The sequence below is a fragment of the Nyctibius grandis genome, chromosome 25, assembly GCF_013368605.1.
Source record: "Nyctibius grandis isolate bNycGra1 chromosome 25, bNycGra1.pri, whole genome shotgun sequence".
In the NCBI taxonomy this organism is placed as follows: Eukaryota; Metazoa; Chordata; class Aves; order Nyctibiiformes; family Nyctibiidae; genus Nyctibius; species Nyctibius grandis.
The window spans coordinates 4730879-4755087 of NC_090682.1; the positions used below are offsets into that span (position 1 = coordinate 4730879).

General features: G+C 46.7%; 1 protein-coding gene across 1 annotated transcript in view; it reads right to left on the reverse strand.

The window, feature by feature from the left end:
• GRIK4 (glutamate ionotropic receptor kainate type subunit 4) overlaps nucleotides 1-24209 on the reverse strand; it is a 194561-nt gene that overhangs the window by 169922 nt on the left and 430 nt on the right. The window lies entirely within an intron of this gene.

A 24209-nucleotide genomic window follows, 5' to 3' on the forward strand; every position in this document is an offset into this window, starting at 1 on the left:
CCTTTTCCATGTCCAGCATCAGAAAGATTTCTACCCTTTCAAAAAAAAAAAATATTCCTGACTGCATAATAGTTGCTTTCCTCAGTTTTGATTCTGCCATTACCCTTGCAAGTGCCCAATCTGAATGACTTTGAACTCAAGGATATCTTGTAGCAACCAGGTCTGCAGGCAGATGCGGCATTACATGGAAATAGACAAATTCATTGCTCACATGGAGACTCAGCAACAGAGGGCCACCTTTCAGCAGAGACCCCCATCCGCGAGACCCCAGCCAGAGTCCTCTGACAGGACAAGAGGGGGATGCTAGGGCTACGCACCCTGCCCTGCTTCTACAGAGGAGATGTAATCCCTGGCACACCAGCCCAACACATCTCCTCATTGCAAACAGCAGCTTCAACCAATAAAAGTGGAAAGTAAGATAAACTCTCAATTCATCTCCAAAATTAGCGAAGATGATACAATTTATATCAGAATAAAGTTCTTCGGTCCTACTGCAGGGCAGGGAAAAAGCCAAAGCAAAACAAACCTTCAACAATAATTTAAACTGTTGCATCCAAACCCAGGAAATAGTGATGCTTCTCTTTTTCCTTTTTTTTTCCTCGGGGGAGAAAGACAAGACTTTTATTTTTTTTCCTATTAAACAAAATCGAAAACCAAACCTTTTCCAGTGCAATTTCTTTAAAAAAAAAAAAAAAGATTCATCATTATTCTCAGGGCAGGGAAAGTGGGGTACCTCTACAAAGAAACCAAAAGCACAAACCACAGGAAAGGTGCTTCTGTCATCAGCGTATTGAAAGCTTCAATCACAATCACATAAAGCAGCTAACTTGATTAGCCAAGCGTGATTTAGGCAAGGTTCCCCCACTGCTGCCCCTTGCTTCCCTACAGGGCTTGATCTGTCAAGTGCTTTACGTTCCCTTTGCCAGTGAGAGGTGGGTCAGCCAGGCAGGGGCCGTTACAGATTGAGGAGACACTGCACACACCACTCGCCTCTCCTGTTTCACTCGCCCTCCCACCCTAATAAAGTGCCACACTAACGCAATGCCAGTTTTTAGCATTCTTTCCCCTATGCCCCCACTTATGCAGTTGGTACAACTTGTCCCAATTCCTGCCTGCTAATTAAAGCATAGGAAGTCTGTAGATGACGAGGGAGATGTTCTCCTTGGGTGCAGCACCAAAATCTTTGCGGTGACTTTGCGCTTACTGGGACATTACCGTAACCCCATACCGTAAACCAAACTATTCCAGCCCTAATGAGGGCACACATTTATGCTGCTAAAAACAAACAAATAAGCAAACAAAACCTAAAAAACAAGCCATTCCCTCCAGGCCTGGGGCAAGGTCCCCCCAGGCACCGGGACACCCCGTCTCCAGGCGAGCCCAGCATCACGGACAGAGCAACAACCACCAGCAGATGGGAACGGGGCTGGAGCTGCCAACAAGCCCAAAACCCTTGTTTGCTGGCTGTATGCACAGGGACATGGCTGTAACAAGTTTCCTTCCCTGTGTCTACAATATTTCATCTGGAGGGTGGATGTTCTTATGATATACACTGAGCTGTCAGGGAAAACGGGCTTCTCACCTAACTTTTAACACATCTCCTGGGATGCCAGTGCTGGAGGACAACATCCTCCAAGTCTTACTGGACAGACCAGCATCAGCACAGAGTCAACAACCTGTTACAAATCAACACCAGTACTTTGCTCTTGTTTAGGTCAGACTAACTGCACCACGCAGCACGGTCCGGAGGTGCCCAAGCAAGCTCTGTGTGAGCTGCTTGCCTACAGCCATGACCTCCACTTTGTATTTTATATGCCTTTGGTACCATGTCGACAGGCATCAGCTGGGAGGCTACTGCTGTACGAAGTGACCAGCATTTCTTTAACACAAAGTGAAGAACATAGCACAAGAAACCAGGAAATGGCAAGAGCTGAAAAGACTGACACATTGCACAGGAAAGACCCAGGCATTAGAAAGGACTGGTTAGAAAGTGTGGGAGAAACACATGCCTTCCCCCTTTAACCAAACTCTACCAGGCGGGAGCAAAATAAGCATTTTGATCACCAGTTACAGACATATTGAAAAAGATCCAACTGTCCCAGAGTATAGGTAACAATCTAAAAAACACATCGGTTGGGTTTGGTACTGCAGCAACCATATTTTTTCAGTCCTTACACACCTTTGGTGAGAAACTACCCCTTCACATGCACAAAGAGGGGATGTTCTGCACAGACAAAACAAAATGTACACACAAGCAGGGCGGTATATTGAAATCCTGGCCTTTTTGCTCTCCCCTCCATCTTTTGGCTATCCTTGCAGCCATCACCAGACACCTGCATCATATGCAGCTATTAAGATTATTAATTTTTTAAAGTCTCATTTATTTTACCTGCTTCCCTGAAAGCTGGCCCCAACTTGGAGCCCTTCTGCTGACACAAGGCCTTTAAAAGAAAAAAATGTGCCTTATTGTTGCTGTCGACGTTTACAAATTCTGCTGTATCCATCTGTCCAGTTAATTACTTTGTGCAGTAGCCTGTTAGCTTCTTAAAAAAAAAAAAAAAAAGAGAAAAAGGACCCAATTATCATTCTGGACAGCTCCCTCGATCCCAGAGAAGCAGCACATCCCCAGTGCCACAAACGCCTTTGTTACTGCCGTGAGCTGACAAACAGGCAGAGAGAGAGAAGTGTTCTGCAAGACTTTATTCTGATGGGATGAGGGCAGAATCTCCATCTCCCTCTTACACTAAGCCCTCTGCCTTGGTGACAGCTCCCCACGCTGCCAGCGGGTCTCCCTGCTCTTACCTCTTCCCCAGCATCTCCCTGCTCTCTTCATCCCTGAGCTCTCTTGCACTCTCGCCTCCCCCAGCCTTCATCTCCTTTCTACATCCCCTGGGGTTTGGCCACCTCCAAATACCAGGGACATGGCACGGGGTGAGGGACTCGGTGGCCCTGATCAGGATGCGGCTGTGCCCACCGCTCCCTCTCTGCGGGGCACCTCCTCCCGCGCTCCCCACCGCACACGCACTAACTAATAAGTGCACGAAGGGATGTCGGTGGCATTCAGCAGAATGAAGGCAGGAGAGTTTTTGCTCCGGCTCGGCTTCAATGAGAGCATTTTTCCTGGAACAAGGGGCTGAATTCAGCTGCTTGGTGCTGAGTGCGGTTTGTTGCCAGAGTAACGGAGGCACTGGAACTGCCAGGGCCATGCTTCAGGGAAGGGAAGAGGCTGCTGCCTGGCACCCCGCTTGCCACCACCCTGCGGAGGGCTGGGGAGACGGGTAAGGGGTCCCCCAGGCCCTCTGTGGGGTGAGCTCAGCCCCCAAAGATCCCACTGAGTAGGAAAAGGGAGAGGCTCCTGGAGACGCAGAATCAGCTCCTGGCATCTGCCGGAGATGTCCTCCAGTGACTCTGGACCAGCCCCTTGTGAAATGGGGATACCATGCTGCCACTTTGCCACCCTGCTCTGAGCCCACCCTTTGGGCCCAGCCAGAGCTTCATGTCTCAGACCAGAGTCTCTGCCCTGACCAAATCACCTATCTACCCCTCACTGCAGTCAGATATTATAACCCAGGTTTTCCAAATGCTCTTCCCCATTCGAGGGCCTGGACATACAACTGAACACGATCGCAGTAAGGATGCTTGACACGTTAATGTGTCACCCATCTCTCCGAGAATGCACTTCAGTCTGAAATAAAACGCAGCGACGTCTTCTGCTTTATATAGCAAAACCTGGCCTTAGGGATCCAACAGACCAGCAAAGGCTGAACGGAGGTGGTTTTCTCAGACAGGGAGGACATAATTTGTGCTTTGTAGATTGAGAGTGCTAACACAGCCCTCTAAGACAGAGAAGGCAGTCTCTCCAGATCAAATAAAACACCCTGTGATTTTCCTTTTAAAGGGAGGACAAGTCAGAAGTCACCCCATCACACATCTGAACCTTCAGCTCGACAGTATACTCCAGTGCTGAGCAGATCACCAGGCGACCCATGCCTTTCCCTCCCTTCCCTCTCCCCATGCTTATATGTAACCTACCATTTCCACAATTTATCTTTGTAGAGATTTTGTAGATTAAGACAGACAGTGAAAGCACACAAATATATGCCCCCCAGTCTTCTCACCACTCATATCGTAGCTCTACAAAGACGAGGGAAAACACTCATAAGTCAGTCAAATAACTATAGACACAAGCAGGCTCAGCATTAAGAGCTTGCTGTTATCCTACACACGCAAACAAAGACCACAGCCGTGCCGTACCAGGGCTCTTAGACTTCTCTGAATATGAACGAGCTCTGTCTCTCTGCTGATTCCCTCACACAGCCTCTCTGAAGTCAGGAGGCCCAGCCAACCCTGCCACGCACACTGACTTGCTGCCTTCCTCCCTGGTTTGCAATTTTAATTTCTCGCCTTCCTAAATAGCAAAAGGTTTATCATGTTCTTGACAGAAATATTTAATTTTCCAAATGTATTTTTTTTTTCCCTTCCAGGGGCCCTGAAAGTCTTCAGGTATAACGTTTTCATAGAACACCCATCACAATTTACATAAAACCTGCTTGAAAGGAAAGGACTGCACACCATGGGGAGCAGAACCACTCCCAGCATGTACGGAAGGGGTGCAGAGGTGTTGATACAGAGCAAAACAAGTTTATTACTGTAAAGTTTGGCCCTGCTTTTATTCTCAGGAATCATGGCATACAAGTCGAGATCTTTTCTACTTTATCACCACTATCTTAATCATTCCTTTACTGTAAAAGAACATAACTCATCTCTAGTCCCTAACATGGATGCCTCTGCTTGTTGCCTAAAGTTTGGCCTGTGTTCAAGAGGTTAATATGACTTGCCCAAGGTTACATGGGAGGTCTCTGGCAGAGCTATGAATTAAACCCAGGTCTGTAGTAGCCCAGGGCTGCTGCTCATGTATTATTGCCAATACCTGGCACGGACTCCTCAGTGGTCAGAGTGCTAAAAACAAGGTACTAAGAGCGAGCGAGGTAACCCCAAACTCCCTGCGCCCAGGGCTCTGCGTGCCCCAGAACCAGGCTGTGCCAAGCAGAGATTAAGCTAAGTGCTCTCTGTCCAGTCTCAGCCAGGCACGGGCACAAACGCACCCGCTGCCCTGCCCTGCCCGCCACTGGGGACGTTCAGCTGCCATGACACTGACGAAGGGACTGCGGGAATAAGGGAGTAAATGAAGAGCTCTGTTAGTCCCCTTGTCTATCCAACAAGCTCAATCCTTCCAAGCCATTTGTCTAATCTGTTCTTAAAAATCTCCAGTGACAGATACTCTGCAAACTCCCTTAGCAATCTATTTTAGTGCTTCACTATTTTTACTGTTCAACAACGTTTCCTGATGTCCAGCCTCAATTTTTCTTGCTGCATTTATGCTGTTGGGAAGAGTTCATTCCCTCTCTTTGAGATTATTTCTCTTTGATTCCTGTGGGCATGTGTTCAGTGCCGAGATGGCCGCAGGTTTCCATGCTTTAATAAATCAAACATTACAGAACAGAATTGATGGGCTGTCTTATTTGAACTGCCCTCTGCAAGGCCCAGCTCAGAAATCTGCTGTCGTTGTATCACCATCCAAGCCTATGCATATGGCACAGCTAAAGCAACAGCACAAATAGGAGCTCTGTGTATTAGAGTCTCATACTGGCAACCAAAATTAAAACAGTTAGAAACAGCCACTCTCTAAGGGCACTGGCCTCATTTTCCCTTCTGCACCAGCCACAGAGAAGGCAGACCCCGAAACTCAGATTCGGGCACCCAAGGAATCCATTTCTGTTTCAAACAAGCTAATGACCTTCAGAGATGCAACAGTCGAAGGGCAATTTTTGTGCTTTAACTGTGGACCCTGGAGTTCAGCCTTAAGCTCCCAACTTTGAAACATTGGCTTGTGGCCTTGGGAAAGCAGAAGGAGAGGAAAGCAGTGCCGTGCCAGATAGCTGGGACCTAGCAACCGCCAACCAGGGCTAAGGCAACATCAGCTAGTTTTTAAACAAAGTAATAGATGGAAAAAAATCGGAGCGTGCTGGGAAGCAAATGAAAGAACAGCAAAGCTCTCCGAGTAACCACAGTGCAAACGAGACAGGCAAAATCTCACACCTGTTGCTGAAGAATTGTTGAGCAGCCTCTCTGCTCCCAGCTCCTCCTTAGGTGATCCAGCTCTACGCACTCAGCTCAAAGGGATGCAACTCCACCGACCCAGGCTGTACTCCAGCCCCAGGGCTGACTTTACCAGTCTCGAGCTGGTCCTGCACAGAACCCAGCTTCCTTCTGCCATCCTTTTTATTTCACCACAGACCACAAAACAAGCAACCTCACCACCTCTCCACAGCACTCTTCTGTTTAACAACATCCTTGCACAAGCCTATGGGACTGCTCTAGCAATTCAGCTTGTCCTGCTCATTTGCAGCAGCCTCCCAGCAACCATCTCTGTGCCATGCTTTAAGGACAGGGAAGACACCCGCCAGCTCCCTGCAGCAGACACCAGGCACTGTGCTTTTGGACAGTACCTCAGTACTGCTCCTAAATCACTCAGTCCTGCCTCGCCTGCCTGCCTTTCCTATGCCCAGCACTGCAATTGCCATGGGACTCAAAAGCTTCTCATCTTCGTAGACAGACGGGAAAACAAGGCAGCAAAGTGTCCCCCCCCATTTTATGTACCAGAGCCTTGCTTTCACATGCATAAACATCTCACCAGTATCTGCTTGACTGCAAATAGCTGGAATCCAGATAGATGCCTCCATTATAATACTTTCCTCTTTTTCATTCTTCCAGACTACTTTATAATGCTGTTACACCCTTTGTGTCGCTTCTTTATCTCTCTTTAGTCCATGCAACCTTCTTTTTCCTCCTTGCAGGCACTTTGCCCAAGGATAGGACAGCAGGTCCTAACTAATCACCTGAGACATTAACAACTGCATATGCAACTATTTGCAAGCCCTGTTTCCCTGACAGGGAATTCCATCCTGTGCCTCCGCAGGCTATATCAGTTCTTTCCCTGCCTTTTGCTCCCAGATCGCATAAAGAACTTTTCCCTGTCATCATTAGGGCTGGTGCCTTTTCACATTCACTGACTAACTGCTCCCAGCGCCTCCGTGTTACTTTGTGCGTTTTAAAAAAATTCCGTGTTACTTCATATCAGTTGCAAAATAACAATACCCCAAATATAAAACAATTCTGAGCTCTCTTGGACAGGAGTGGATACACAACATGAAAACATAGGCACACACAAGTACACCTCATTCTGCTAGACTAGACCGGTAATGCAGACACACCAGTCAAGCCACACTTACAAGCTCCCTGTTGTTTAAATTAAGTACATACATCCACACCTAGGGAAAAAAAATAAAAAGGCAACACATACACAACAGCTGGCTTGGTAATTCTCATCCACCGAAAGCCAATAATTAGAGGTTTTAGATGCTCTAACAAGGCTAACACTAGTTCCACCCACAGGGCAAAGTTCAGTAAAAGAATCTGGAAAAAAAGTGAACAAAACACGTGCCGTGAATTAAAACTCAAAAGCCAGTCATCTCAGTGGGAACATCCAAGTACACAAGTCAACAGCTTACTTTAATTAAAAAAAAAGTCATCTCAATCTGTTTTCCACTGCTTCTTTCTTTTAATGATAGGAATTGTATTTGAAATTTTTAATAGAAATTAAGTAATGCCTGCTTGTCCAAAGGTACCTGTTTCACATCCCAAATTATTCACAGTTAAGAAGGGTGACATACGGTCATAGTGATCCAAATTCTCACAAAGAAAACATCCTTTACGAATATATATATATCCGTTGTTCTTTGAAGATGGAGTGAAAGACCTTCTGAAACAGTACCCACTTGCAGCACTTGCAGCTGCTAACGCTGTCAAGCCCCTAACATGCCATGACCCCAAAGCGTACCACGAGCACTAGCGAACCCAGCTTGTCTATCATTATAAAACTGAACTTCACAGATGTTTTCTAAAACTGAATTCCTTTTTTTCCAACCATTTAATCCTTTGCAGTGGGACCCCATGCAACCAGCGTCCCTCACTGGTGCTCAGAGCGCTCTGGTTGTAGGTGCTCTATAGCTACAGGACAGCTTCTGCCCAGAAACGCTCATGGATTCATGTCCCAGTTCAAAAGAGCTTCCCTGTTCAGTAAAGATATTCAAAGCACAGCACCTGAACTCACCCTGTCCCTGTGCAAGCTCCTCCGCTTTTTCTCGACGTGCCTTCTCTTCACTTTAAAGTTTGCATCATTAAGTGGCCTTTAAAAGTTTATTATGCAGTTCTTGTTAGACAGGCTATACATGATGGAGAGAGAAGGAGGTATAGGAAAAAAAATGAAATAAAATTAGCCAACGGCTGGCAGAACAAACACGCACAACAATTTAATTTCAGAGCAGTGACTTCATGTTTATAGCAGGGGGTTGGGAGTTGGCATTGCAGACTTGTGGGATGAGCAGGGCTAATTTCGACAGGTCAGAAGATGTGTGTTCGACTCAGTTCTGCCCCAGCGTTTTTCATTTTGTCCCAGGCAGATCACATCCTCCTCCTGCAATGCCTTTGTGAAGAAAAGGGGTAAGGACAATCCCCTCATCTAAAGGCAGTACATTTTTTGCAGCTCTGCACAGTGACCAGTGCCGTGACACCAGCCACATTCCACACCTCCATGTCTTCTGCTTGCTAACCTTCCCCAGCCCATGGGCATCAACACTGTGCAAACAACAGTCCATCTTTTTCTCCTTCTCCACTGTCTACACTGTAAATTCTTCCAACTGGGAAAAAATGCCCAAATTTTAGTGCAGGGCCTACTGTTCAAGATACCTCTAGTACAAAATGTTCTACCCTGTCATCCGAAGGCACGCCACCTTCAGCAAAAACAAGCCGCTGCTGCTTTCTTGCTGCTCAACCAACTCAATAGACTGTGATTCTGCGTCACTGGGAAGCACCTTTACTCCAGTGCTCCCCATCAGACCAAGAGGGATTTCCTGCAGAAACAATATCCCCATGACAGGCAAGGTAGAGCTGTCCAGGCAAAGCAGCCATGTTTTAGGAACAGGGGAGAATTATTCATATTTAAAGTACTGTTAACTTCCCTCTTCTTTTTTGTTGCTCACATCCTATCTCCCTCGCCAGGAGCATTCCCAGGCTTGACTGACTGCTGAGATACATGGTGCCAAGAAAGCATCAGTTCAATCAGCAAGAGTTGGGGGCATGGGGACATGACCCAAACAGATGGCCTAACAGACTCCAGGTCATCTGCTGAGCTTCTCAGTGTGGGAGACAAAGCCTTGCATGAGACAGGCAGAGAAAGATAAAAATTCTGGTACCAGCTCAGCAGTGAAGCAGAAATAACTCAACCGTCCCCAAAACAGGTGTATGTTCCTGCATTTGACCTTGCCGAAATGTTCAGGGCCAGCGCTCATGACTGTGGCCATTGCTAAACAGAAAACACCAATAGTGTTTGCATTAAATGATCCCAAATAGGTCATCCGCAGTGCTGGGAACAGGGAGAACCTGCAGTAACACCCAAGGCATCCCAGTGGCAATAGCTTGGGAGATAATGACCCTCACACCGCAAAGCCAGGTCAGTTGCTGATTGGTTCAATGCTTCAGATTTTCACTTGAACAAAACTCATCGCTTCACCAAGGTCCTACTACCACTGCTCCAGGATAAGGTAGCACATTTTCTCAAATCCCTGCAATCCACCATGAGTCCTAATGGTCCCATAAAACACAGATCTCACTTGGTCAGGGACTCAACACGGGGACTGTACTTTACCAAGGGATGCGCTAAACTGACTGGAAAGACCAGCCCACAGCATGCCACATCCAGACTGAAGACACCACAGCAGCCCTCCTGAATCACCCCATCCTGGGCTGGGTGTGGGAGAAGAAAGGAGTCACAACTTCCCAACTTGCAGCTTCCCACTGAAAGCACCAACTCTTCAGGTGGTGGGAAAGGAAAAAGAAAAGGCTCCCCTTAACCCAGCTTGAGTCTCCACTCCATAAAAGGGCTGCAGCAAAACTCTTTGTTAGTCATGCCTGGCAAACTTGCAAGGAATAAAAGGAACCAATGAGTAATGCAACACTATAAAAACATAACAACCTCAATAATGGGAAAATCAAAACCCAGCACAAAACCTCCACGCAAACAAAGCTACAGAAACAGGAGTGCTTGAGCCAAGGTATATAATTCAAAAATTCCATCTGTATAACTGCACTTCGAGCATTTCATCTGAAGCGCTGCTATACACACCAGCTTGGAAATGGTGGGTTTCTAGTCATGACATATGCACTAATGCATAGATACAACCATCATCTTGGGAATCCCTTCTAAACATTGCCATTCCAAGAAGAAGCAGGTGAGGGGTAGTGGCCCTATCTAGCATATGTGACAGCTTTAAAAGCTGCATTTATGCAAGCAAATGGAGCGTATCAGCTTGCACTGTATTAACACCAATGTCTGCAAATAGGACTCAGATATTTTTGTTGCTGTGACTGGAAATTTGCTCAACATACAGTCAAGGAGAAAACCGTTTTGAGTTGTACTTTTAGAATAGCATTTCCACCTCCTGTAGCATCAACCCATTTTAATCTGCCACATGCCAGCAGCACAGTCTTGTCCATGCTTTGCATGCAGAGAGAAATGAGGAAAGGTTTTCCAGTGTGGTGCCCCCCACCAAACAACCAGCAAGTCTACCAGCACAGAGAGGAGAACAACTCAAAACTGCTGTAATTCGCAGCAGGATGAACTCTGCAGACTGCTGCTAGCAAATTCCAAATGTACAAATTCCATCAATTACCTCAGCTAAGGGCTATAAAGAGCTTTAAGCCAAAGCTGATTTGATCATTCAACTCATGATTTCTGATATATGGCTAAAAGCCTCGGATCCCCAGCTCAAGAGGTTGCAAGAGAATCTCCTCCACTTGCATTTTGACAGGCTGATGAAAAGCAAGTTTCTGGTTCTTGTGGCCCTGAAGAAAAGTTTAAAGCTGCACACCAGCAAAAACTGAATAGGTGAATTAAAAAAAAAAAAAAGACATCACTGATTTGTCTTTGAAGTCTCAGACACATCAGCAAAGCTCTGCCAGCCCTGACACACTGCAAGGGGGAACGTCACCTGCACCCCAACTTTGGAGCCAGAGAGGGAAGGAGAGCAATCAGGGAGCACACAGGGACTCTCAGGACCACCCAGCAGCAAACCATCCTCTGCTCAGAGCCTATGACAAAGTCCCCAGCAGCCCAGAGTGGCTAGAGCCATCACTGCTATTGGGGGCTGACATTAATAGTGCAAAAATAGATCAGCAGAGAGGCTGACCAGGTAATCCACAGTCCCTCTAAGATTCTGTCCGCGCGGCTATACTCATGAAATTACAGTAGGCTAGACCAAAAAAGTATTTGAGGACTAATTTGCTTCCCCATGAAAGCTTTTCCATAGAAGTTAATGGGTTCTAACATACATATTTTAACACCACACCTTATTAAGTCATTTCCCTATTCCTGAATGCCACCTGTAGATATCTCTTAACTTGTGCTATCCTCCCAACATTGTAAGAGCTGGAATAAACCCTGCAAGATTTTCCTCTTGACATGATAATAGTCCGAGAGACCTAAGAGCTATAGAGTGAATTCTTACACAACATGATAATTGACTCAGTCTCCAAAGGATAAACATGTCAAGATATAAAAACCATTTTTTTCTTACCAATGCAATAAAGGTGTGATTGAAAATGTTGTGTTCTGGGTATACGAGCAATATTCTCATAACTCATCACCTAAAATAAATTGTTCTATCATTTGTACTAGTTAGAAGATATTCCAAGTCAGACAAGCTGAAAGCATAAGTTTAAACATACCCAGTGTGGCAGAGTATTAATTTCCCTCCCCCCTATATAAATGTTAAGTCATAGTCTCTCACCTAGGGTTAATTAATCTTTCAAAAGTGCTCGAGTCCACCAAACACATAGCAGAAAGACCTTAAAGACCAACCCATGGCTTCAGGAAAGCACACTGCAAGTCTTAAAGATTTCCTGCAAAATCTGACAGAGAAGAAATAATTTAGTATGCAAAACCTCACCACGTTATGCCACGAGTCTCATTCTTTGAGAAAAAATGCAATTACTTTGGACACGTTGGATCATACGGTGGATACAGAAGAGGAGCATCGTTTAGCGCAGGGGATTACTGGAATGTGCTGCCAGCTCCTCATCTTGTGTTACAGAAGCACTTGGAGGGCTCAAGGACGCGTGGATCCGGGTGCTACGTCAAACCCTCCTGCGTCTGCCTGGCCCTTTGCTCCCCAGCGTGCCCACCCTGCACGGGAACCCTTCCACACCCCTACATACACAGCCTCCCCAGGGAGCCGGAGGAGTTTCCCTGAAGCACTGGAAAAGGCTTTGACAAGTCTCCAGCGAAAAGCACTTCAGGAGTACACACACAGTCTCATTACTACAGACCAGTTACCCCACACCACTTGTCCATAATTACCTGACTACGGAGCCATTTACATCAAAGACACTATAAGAGAGCTAGGTTTGGGGGTTTTTTCCCCCCTCCATTGCCATAAAACACTATTCACTTCCATAACTTCAGCAACAAAGAACCTTTAATGAATGAAGCAATTTCTGGGGAAACTCGGACCCTAAATCCACGCAGACAACAGCTCTTGGACTGAGTTCAAATGCATCCCTTGCTTAAATTCTTGTCTCAAGCCACTTAAAAACCCTGAAGTATTAGGTGCATTAAAGGTACTTGGGAGAGAACAAGGATTGCATGCAGGCTGAGATCACTCCAAAGAGGAGGAGATGATGCTAATTATACCTCTGGTAAAATGGAATCACTGGGGGAGAAAAAACAAACAGTCAAGACAGTTAAGTGGTGCAAGAGCAGCTATACTATGTAATCAACGGTAGGCCATCCGCCCGAAAGGAGAATAACAGATTACATCAAGGTAGTGACAGACAATCAATGAACACTCAATTAACAGTTACAATATTACTAACTTAAGCAAAACGTGTTTTTGCAAATGGTGATCTCTCCCTTGTACTGATACAACCCTAATTTAATTTTCTTCAATGCACCAACATCAAACATTGAAAGAAAACAAATTCAGATGCCACCATCTGAAAGGAAACACCCTTTGATTCTGCAAAGAGCCGAGTGAAAGGGGTGGAAGGAGACAAGACAAGGCTGCAGGATGACCACCATGCAACACCTTCCATCTGGAAGGGAGAGGCAGCACAGTCCTACAAGGGGGCACAGGCTCAACAGCCTGGAGACGCAGACTCGGCTGCCCCCCTGCCCCAGTCACTTGTGACACACACTTTGTTCCAAAGTGCCATGTGTCACTGCATTTTCTTGCCATTGCTCCTTTTCCACTTCTGCCTTGCTTTGCAGCTTTAAGGTTGGAGAGGAGAAGGTATTAGGTGAAAGTAACCTTCATGAGTATACTGTGTGCCCTAATTAACACGCCAGCCACTGGATGAATGGTAATGATGCCTCTTAATCTCTCTCCCCGAGTTTGCTGAACATGTCTCAGGTGGTGGCATGAGGGATTTGCAGTAGCAGCATCCTTTTTTTTCTGTGCAGGCAGATGCTGGAGGCTTTGAAGGTTGGTGTGTCTCACGGAAGAGTGGGTCTTCTGAAAGCAGAACCCCTTCAGCCACCCTGAGTGCACCCAAACATGGGCTTTCTCATACGGAAGAAAACCAGGGGAAGAGGGAGGAAGCTTGCTGGAGAAGTCAGTCGGGGAAGGAAGACAGACCAACCAGGGGTGAAAGAACCACACTGAAATTTAGTACGCAGGAAACTCTGAGACTCCATTCTACATCATTGTCCAAAGGAACAGAACTTCCTCGCCTCATACAGCAAGTATGACTCCATTCGTCCCGAGTGCCCTACAGTGGTAACTGCAGATTTCTAGCCACCTTCAGCCTCCCATAGGGAGCAATTCTGGCCAAGAGATTTCAAGTCCCAGCTGTAAAGTCATGGTAGAAGCAGGTTAATTTTTGGACAAAGCTTATGCTGCTGTCATGTCAGCAGTGGGAATTCTTTAATTGTTGTTCAAACAAAGAAGTCATCCTCACAAGCAAAAACTCAGCAAGGGTAACAGTTTAGCATGTACTAGAACCCCTAGCACTGTGCTTTATGGCCTGAGCTTCTGGCCAAGACCTAGAAATGGGTTCAGCTGACACCAACCTAATCCCTTCTAAACAGCCCAAAGTCCTGCTGGATTTTGCTTCTCCCCTCTGCTAAAAAAAAAAAAAAAAAAAAAAAAAAAAGAGAGAGATTCATGATGCAACTGTAAGATCTTCTGAGGGACAATAATGACCATTTTGAAAATCTTGTTTTACTTGTTATTGATTCATGCTGAGTTTTCCCACACCAAGCTTCCACAGCCCGCAGTTGACCTAAAGGAACTCCACAAGATGTACCATTCCAATTTAAAAACAACAAATGTGCCAAGTCCTGGGTAATTTCCTCCTGTGCTTAAATATAAAGCTGTACAAAAATAAAAAATGCCTTTTTCTCATCTGAATTTATCTACTTTGAGCATCCAACCACAGAACTATGTCCTGCCTTCATACCTTTGGCTAGCAGAAGGCTCTTCCCCTGGTTAAGTACTTACAGAAAATAATAAAATCCCCCCGTAGCATCCTCTTTGTTAAAAGAAACAGATTGAGCTTCAGTCTCTCTCTCCAGCATGCTTTACAGACCTCACATCATCCTTGTAGCTCTTCTCTTATCTCTCATCAGTTTGCCAACATCATTTTTAAGGTATAGATACCATGACTGCACACAATGCTTTTCCTACTTGTATTCATTATTTTTTTGCTTAGACAGCCAAAGATAGCGTTAACACTCCTGAGAATTCACAACACAGCACAAGACCAGCTAGTCATTGATAAGATAATGAAATTAAGCTCCAGCTTCTCACCTTGACACAGTGACTCCCAGGGGTTCCTCTCTCAAAGTGTGGATTTTATTCCCTGCTCTCATTAATGTGGATTAGTAAGTTATCACATGCCAGCCATGCTGAAAGTTATCTGTACATTTACACTTTTTCCCACTATAAATGCAAGATAACTTGACTAAATTCCATGCCCCTTCTGAAGCCCTCACATTTGTCACAGTACGGGAACACAAGTCACCTTGGCTCAGATGACACGGGTAGCTGGTTATGCTGCAGACACCCCAAAACCAGAGCCACCATCCACGAGTGAACTTGACTGCTCTTGGGATCCCAGGCAGAAACAGGGCATTCACTGCCCAGACACAGCCGCAGGTCCCAAGCCGTGCTCTGTGCTACTGCAGTCAAGCCAGCTCCCAGAAGCCAAACAAGCTCCATCAAAGACAAGCAGTGCCAGTATATCCATGCTCCAGGCTCCTGCCAGAACACATCTACCACACAAGGACTACAGTGTTTCACACCCCTTCCAACAGAGCTACCCCTACAACACAGCACTGGTTCAGATGTAGCTCAAGACATACCTCAGATCCTCCTTCTGGAGACATGCTCCTGCTTCTCTGACACCCATGGGACAAGGAGACAGGACCCTCAAGAGCCAGCAAACCCCTCTCCCCATGCCCACTAGCCAAGAGGTTCATTTTGAGCAACGCTGCCAGCACATTGCAGCCTCACGCCATGACACTGGCATCTGACACCAGATGGAAATTGCAAACTCATTCAGCATCTGAAGGTATCCGGACCCAAGGGTTTGCTTTAAGAAGCCTCCTCTCTGCCTGTCCCTAGCCCTACCAGTCGGAAGCTAATGTGTCTGGGTTTTTCACCAACAGTCAGAAAAAAATTTGTCACAGAAAATGTGCAAGCACTGACATCTTAAGACTAGAGAGATGCAGATTTCTCAACTGTTCACAGCACATTATGGAAATACATTCTTAGGGACTATTAAATATGGGGATTATTGACTAGATGAGCAGTAGCTCAATGGACTAGCTTGCAAATATGTCTTTAGACAATTCTTAAAATGCAGATTAATTATCTAACAGACCAGAACATTTTTTTTTCCTACAGACTTTCTAATGATCTGTTGCATAAACAAACATCCAGACAGTTTTGTTTGCATTTGTGTTGGCTGTGATGTTCTTCAATAACTAAATAGTGACTGAAGAGACTTAAATCTTATTTAACACTCAGCAGGAACAGAACAAAAGGCATGTCAGTCCAAATCACTGAAAGACACGTCTTCTTAAAGACCCTTGGGAGGTCCAACTACCATAGTACCAAAAGGCCGTGTTTCCCAAACACAAAACTTCAGATACACCATGTAGCATTAAATTCTTTCTATATTTATGCCATTTATCTTCATTAAAGAAACTACAACGTTGACATCCAAATTTAATGACTAGTATTCCCACCAATCCCTTTTTAAATGAGCAAAGCATATTATACTACAGAGACATCATTCAGGGCTCTCTGCAGACTCAGGAACATATCACTGGTGCCCAGCCATGCTGGAGTTACGCTTGGAAGATCTGTACAGCCTGAGAAGGTTGGAGTTGGGGGAACCATTGTACTGAGCTCTGCTGCTGCCCTCACCCACTAACCACTGTGCGATTATTTTTAAGTTAGAATTTAAAAATCCCAACTTGCTTTTAAATTTGCCATTGATAGAGGACCCAGCACAGTGGTCATTTTCTCAGTGAGGGTAATTAACATGTTATTTGTAGACCGTGTTTTCAGCTTCCAGCTACTCAATTTCTTTATGCCTTTCCTGACAGGTTAAAATGCTGTTGGATATCAAAACCAATGCAAAGTAAGTGTGAAACATTATTATTCCAGCTTCACACCCACTTTCCCTTGGTGTGAACAATAATGCAAACCGCAAGACAGTGATGAATTGGACCTGGAGAGGACCAGATGCTCTATGAACATTAGCACAGTCTCTACCCCAAACATTTTTCAGTCTAAAAGAGATGTGATAGCCTGCTTTCAAAGCTGTCCGTGCACACATACCATCTTTTAACACCAGATGTTACTAGATCACACACAAGGTGGAGCAAAAATGGAAAATAAGCAGAGATCAAAAAAGAAAAGAGCAAGGGCAAACGATGAGTGCAGGTAGAGTAAAATATATTTTCATCATTTGGGGTGAAAAGAGGCAGTTTTGGCACATGTAACAGTTTGCAGGTCAGCAGTGGTTTCAATGAACTGCGTACTATCTGCACTATACTACACTAGTGTGTTTGCAGCCAGGCTCTGCCCATGGCTCCGTTACTTCCCAGCCCTGCCACTTCACCCGCGGCGAGCCACATTAAGAGCAACTCTATCAGACACAGCAATTTGCTTCCTCATCGTAGTCTACAAAGAGAAAGCATAGGGCTGATGCCCAACATGAATCTCACTACAGACTCAGACATCAGTGACAACTTGCAAACCCTCTGTCTCTGAGCAGGGCCAGAGAGCCATTAAAAAAAGCCCTCAGCATCAAAATGCAACGCATTCTTCAGAAAAATGTCAACTTCTGTCATCGAACCAAAAGCTCTCTGGTTTCCAGCAAAAAGTTGAAAAAAAAATGTTAAGGCTGAACAAAACATTGCAGGGATGTTTAACAATCCATCCCCTCCTGATGAGAGCCAATCTTTGATATCAGATTGAGATGCCCGTGTAGAAAGGGGAGAGAGGGTGCAGAGCCACAATCACGTAGAAAGAGCTGATTTTCAGCTGAAACAGCTGAGGTGTGATCACAGTTCATCAGTCTGCAATGTTAATGACGTAAACCGCTTCAGCTAGAGCCACGGGAAGGACCCACAGTGACTCTCCCACGGGAGACGATGCCGGGGAACGGGCGTTACGCTGCACAGAGCGAGCTGTTTGCCACCAGTCATCCTCCTCCCCCCTGACACACACACACGTTATGACAGTCCCAGAAAGAAAAAAAACCCTGCTTTTTAAAAATAGCAAAATCTTTAAGGAGCTGAGCACATGCCTGAGTGGGTGGGAAATTAGTATTATTATTACTTTGTGCTCACAGGGTCTAAGACCTCAGATGACTTGTTTGTGCCCAGAACGAATTTCTGCAGACTCATTATAAAGGCTTGCAAAGCAGGGTGTATAAGGTCACAGAAGAATTTCCATTCACTGTAGCCTAGCTAGGGATTGCCAGTATGATCTATTTCTCCCATTTATGCATATGCAATAAGGCCAAGACGAAGCTCCTTTCCTTTATTTCCACATCATTGTGCAGAAGCTGAGCTAACCAAATAAACAAAGTGAAAAGCGAGCGGGGAAGGGGGGGAGGAACAGAGAGACTCAGGGAAAAACGTATGCCTGGCTCTCTCCCTCATGAAGGATGCAAATAAATTCCGCAGACTTTGAAGCCAGGGGATCTCAGCAGAGATGAAAATCCCCTCGTGCTGGATGGCTCACTGGATGCTCAGTTGAGACATGGCTTGGGTATTGCGTTACACAGCCACTTCCACGCAAAGGATGGTCAGAATAAATATGGTTACTCTGCCACCTGACTGAGACCTGGCTCAGGGATTTGCAATCACGCAGAAACACGAACCCTCTGGGCTCTCCAATCGCCATCCCACACTGTGAGACCACAGCCTCTTCAAAAACTGCACTTCAGACACTTAACAGCAACACTCCCCGTCAAACACTGTAAATGCTTCCCAAGTCTCTGTAAGAGGCAACGCAGGTCCAGGTAGGAAATCACCCATGTAAGATGGACAGCTTATGTCTTGGCTCCTTCTTCCCCGATAAATCAGTAACATAGCTTCTATCCCCTTGGAAAAGCCAGGGGAAGGTCCCACCAGACGGTCAAGGAAGAGCTCACCAGGACTCAGCAAAGTTTCCCTTGAAGCCAGCCAGTCCAGCTGGACGCCGGCACAGTCTGGATGCCCACAGCCCCTGCTCCAGCCAGAGCAGCCCCTGGCCCAATGTGAGAGGCTTTGGGAAGAGCTGACTGTCACTGCTATGTCACTGCAGACACCACCCTCCACAGAGCCCCTGAACCACACAGTGCCCGAGATGGAGAGCACTGTTTGCCAGAGCAGAGCATCTCCTGGGACCCCCCTTCACCTGCAGTGTGCCCACACAAACCACACACATCACCTCGTGCCCCTGCGCATTCTCCCGGTAGGATCCCACAGAAGAACCCCGGCTACATCACCAGGGAAAGATTCACTCAGGCTTTTTCCCTTTTTCATGTGCTTGTAACGCTCCACTGTGAGTTACACCCTGACTGCTGCTACAGGGGCTGAACCACTGGCATGCTCAAATGCAGCAGCCTTGTCTCTTAATTCTTCCAAACGTTTAGCAGCAAAAGCAAAGCCTTTCTGTTGGCACGCTTGCTCTCTCTAACACAGCTCTGATCCATTTCCACATCCAAATCATTAAAGGTAATAAATAAGCCTAGCCTCAGTGTGAGGAACCTTCACATTATCACCTATATATACTCCAATGAGCACTCCTCCATTACACTCCTATTCTCTACAGCTTAACTAGGAAAGCCGGCACTGAACTCTACCCCTTACCCTACAGCTATTTATTGACCACATTCTGCTATTTATTTCCTAAAATAGTCTCTTTCGAGTGTCTCTAATGAAAAATCCCAATAAATTAGGTCCATTGGTACATTTCCAGTTCCTGTTTTATTAGCCTTCCAAACTGCAAGCAGCATTAGGAAGGCAGGCTTCCCCACTGCGCACCCCTCCTCTTCATATAAGCTATGGCGATTTGACCCCCAAGGTTAGAGCCAAATACTTGAGTGATAAGTAGGCCCTCCCAGCTGGCACAGAACAGAAGCAAAACTCACCTGCCTGATATCCTAGCTCTTTGTCAGGTTTGAGTTCTGTAAAGACACCACGGGGCAAAACCAATCCTGCTGTACCTGGCAGTTCCCTTTGACTGCTTGAGCTCCTGCCTTGGTAACTTCCCAGTGAGCTCCCAGAGCTCCTGCCTTGGTAACCGCCCATGAAAGGGAGAGTCCTCCTCCCTTTCATGTTAACACCTGCTGCTATTTCACACTTTATTTACTTCAGGGCCCTTGGATGAACCATCCCCAATCCAGCTGATTTACAACACCCAGGTTTCTTCCTTTGGTCCATTAGTTCCTCTTTAAACAATTCAATCACCTCTAATTTACTGCAAAGAAGGCTTTCCTCAACATCCTAGTGCAGGGAAATGACTCCCCTTTCCCCACAGCCAACTCTTCTCTCTGCCATGGCTCAATGCTGCACCCAGGAACACAAAGAGACTTTTCCCAGGCCCATCAAGGTCTCCCACAGAGGCAGAGCAATTAGCAAACACAGCACAGGACAACATTACAGTTGGACAGGTCCCATGTCCAGCTCACCTCGTTTGGCATAGTCATTGAGAGAAGCTGGCATCCACAGAGCTGCATAAATCACAGCTAAGCCTCATTTCTCATCTCTCTTGTAAGGCACCTGCAGACACGTGGCTGGAAAGTACCCGAGGAGTCCCATGCTCACTTGTTTATTTACATTAGCTCCTACTGACACTAGTTGAGCATTTTAAGATACAAGAAGCATTTCTGGTTTTACTGCCTTGGTAGCTTCTGAACCACTTGAAGCTTACTAGCTCTGTTATACCCATCAGCTACTCACTGTTGACCAACATGGAAATAACCCTGTTCAAGCTGGTCCTCACTATGTTTTCCTCCACTTTCATTAACAGTAACAGCCACAGCCACCCCCATCTACTGTAGCACACTAAGTCTTCCACAGGCACCAGAACAGGAAAAGCACTGTCATATTAACACCACAAATTGTCTTTCCAAGCCATGTCCCACATATTGGATGAGAAGTTATTACAGGGATCTTAAAACTGCTCAATTACCTCCTCATATGTTTTACCACTTCTTTTATCTCTCCAAGTCTCCCATTTTTCTTGTCAGAGAACCCACAACAGTGTTAATAGTTCCCCTGAGAGGGTACAGACAAACTGGAGCTTGTAGTCTCCTGTGCACAAGAACGACTCTGCGGTAGTACCACAGCCTCTCTTCTGTACAAAGCCACCAACAGCTAAGTTTTCCATTCCTGTACAAAGCTTTCATCATGGAGTCACTAATATCCCATTGACTTCTCCATATCATTCCCTCAAGTCTAAGAGACACCTTTCAAGCTGTTCTCACCTTGTTAGACCACAATTTCAGTGTCTTCCTCCTATTCACACACAGCAAGAGGTTCCTCGTATTAACAGATACCTCAGCCTTGTACATGCTGCCTTGGAAGCCTCTTGCCCAGAGCAGAAAACATTTCTCAGAAGACATGCAGAAACTTCTGTCTCGCCTTCTGCCTGGCTGCCTAGAAGCATAAAAAATAAATAAGACCTGACCCTAACAAATGCTGCGGATGAAGATCTCCCCCCAAAGTCAGAGAGAATCAATATCCATGAACCAGGCACATCAGCAAGCCTTTAAAAAGGGCAAGACACTGACCATCTGCACATGCTTAGTCCCGACTGAATACAGAATAAAGCTTAAACCATCTTCAGGGAAAAGGAAGTTTCTTGGACAAGGGAGTTCTCATCCATATGGTCCATATGACCCAGCCATACCCGACTCTAAACATGCATGCAGTCCTTTAGCACTTCTCTCACCCCTCTCTCCTCCTCTCCCCTTTCTTCTACCTGCTCTTCCTTCCTTCCCCTTCCTCCACTGACACGAAAACCCATCCTTCCACCCACCTACACAGGCACTCGCTCCCCATCCAGGCTCAAGCAACCCCGGCTCTGCACGCCCGCCCAGTAAAAACACCCAGCTTCTCTTCCAGCCAAAGAGGCCCACGGCCTTTCCTGGGTCTCCTCTGGCCCTATCACACACACAAAACCAGCTGCTTCTCCCAGAGAAAGAGGAATCTAAAACAACACAGCCAAAGCTGTGGCAGAAAGCAGAGATCCTACATTGCAGTCAGATGCTTTCCCACTAGAACTCGTGCAATCAGCCAGCATCTAGCCAAGGATCTTCCCCAAGTCCTGGGTGAGTTTTAAGTTCACTCGCTGCTTTTCCATCAAGCAAATAAATCAGCATGAGCGCACACACAACGGTGGAGATGGGATTTCCTGACACACTTTAGCTTTCAGAACAGATAGTCTGGAGGCAGCACTGCACACACCTGCCTTGCTGTTCCCTTGATGAGCTCTCTGAAGACCAGCTCCCTCAAATCATTTGCCATTCACCCACAGTTTGCTGCATGCTCCTTGGCATCTGGGTATTCAGGCGTTTGCCAGCCTGCATGACTCCTTGGCTTATTGTCCTTGCACAGCTTGCAAAAGAAATCTCCAGCAAGAAACTCGCAGGCAACAGCAGCACCGTCTCTGTGTCTCAGAGCTGCAGGCAGCTGCTCTAAATGCCCTGTTTAGAGCCAGCCTTCCACAGGTGACTCTTCTCAGCAAGATGTTGATGCCCTATCAGCCTTGTTATCTCCCCCACCCACTCCCCCAGGCAGCGCTCTGGGAGCCACACTGGCCTGCCCCCACCCACAACCCCTCATTTCAGGGTTCACCTTCTCAGGCACCCTGTTCCCACCACCAAAAGCAGAGGCACTATCCCCACAGCAGCGAGTCCACAAAGGGTTAAGAGAAATGGCCATTTAAAGGGGAAAAAAAAAAAAGATCATTCTTGTTTGATGTGCTGACACTCTAAAGCCCTCTTTCTGCTCAGCACAGCCTGTCAGCTCCCTCTTCCCCACATCCCAGGTACATGTTTCTCTACTTAGGGCATTAATTGATGCCAGATGTGGGGAAAGAAATACCTGCAAACCAGAAAGAGCCTCACAGCAACTTTCTCGACTTCTGGCTTTGCTAATCAGGCCCAACCCTGAAATGGAAACCAACGGGGAAAGGTGCAGCCGCTTACCATCTATTTCTCTACCCAGATGGTTCCCTTCAAACATACAGCCTAATATGCATAAAAACTAAAGCAGACTTGCATCAAGACACTTCAAAAATGCCTTGGCACGGTAGGAGCCTCACTGCAGATCGCTTTCAGAGAGCACGCTTCTACCCCTATACGAAATGAAGCCATAGCAGAAAAGCACCAAGTACAGTTAACATCCACCTCCTACCTGTAAAAGCACACACGGCTGAACGCCCAGGCACTGGTGGCACAAGCAGCCGCTGGCTGCTGCCGGCAGCTCTACAGGAGGGCCAGCGAGTCCATGGGGATGCTCACTTGCGCTCTGATGCCCGTAGACCCTTGGCTCCCTGTCCAGGGACGCAGGGAAGGCTCTGCTCTCAGCCAAGTGCAGCGGTCACATCCAGCCGGGATGTGGCTGCTGAACGTCTTCTCAGAGAAAAGGCTGTCTCGCCTCAGAGAGGCAAAGGGACTGGCTCCAGCTGGGGGCAAGCAGGGGACTCTCCCCGTGCCCATGGGCGCTCGGGCAGCAACGCTGCCCAGGACGCGGTGGCAGAGCGAGCCGTCCCTCGGCATCTCCTGCTGGCGGAAGGCCCACGGGGAGGCAGGGCACAGCTCAGGATCCTCCAGCAAGCAGCACCTCGCCACAAAGGAGGCACATGTGGGAGACCAACCAAACCTCAGGTGCGTTAGGTTAACTTCCCTTGAGATCTGAAGCCTACCAGGCTGGGAAAGAAAGAAACCTGACAGCCGATGAGAGCTGAACAGCACCTGCAGCATGTCTCACCTATGCAGAGCTCCTGGTCACAGCTGCAGGCTACGCCAGAGTTTATGCATAAATAACACAGAATAAAGTTGGGCCTAGGAAGAGGTTTCTGCATGGAGTTTTCCCCCACTGCCCAGAATCAACACTGCTTGTTCATTAAAGGAGAGCCTGTGTCAGCATCAAAACCCGCACGTCTGCGCACACAATGAGTACCATATATATTCTAAGACAAATTATTCACAAGCACAACTCCACTGAAGCGCATTCCAGAACAATGAACCTTTTCTTTCCAATCTAAAGCCTGAGAAAAATATCTGTTAAACAGCATTTTCCTCACTGCCTACGACTGTGGCACGCAGGCTGCGAACGCAGCAACGCACAAGTACCCGGGGAGCATCCACCGCAGCCAGCCCCGCTCCTGATGCCCACCACACGCTTCCACGTACCAGAGACATCCCGGGAATCGTTCCCACGCTATCCACAGGAGCTGTAGCCGTGCAGAGCCCCCCCCTCCCCGCACTCTTTGAACTTCAGCTCTCCCGAAAGCTCGAGTATGACATTTTTGCAACTCTCGCCACGCTAAAAACACTGCGGCCGCCAGGAACACACATCC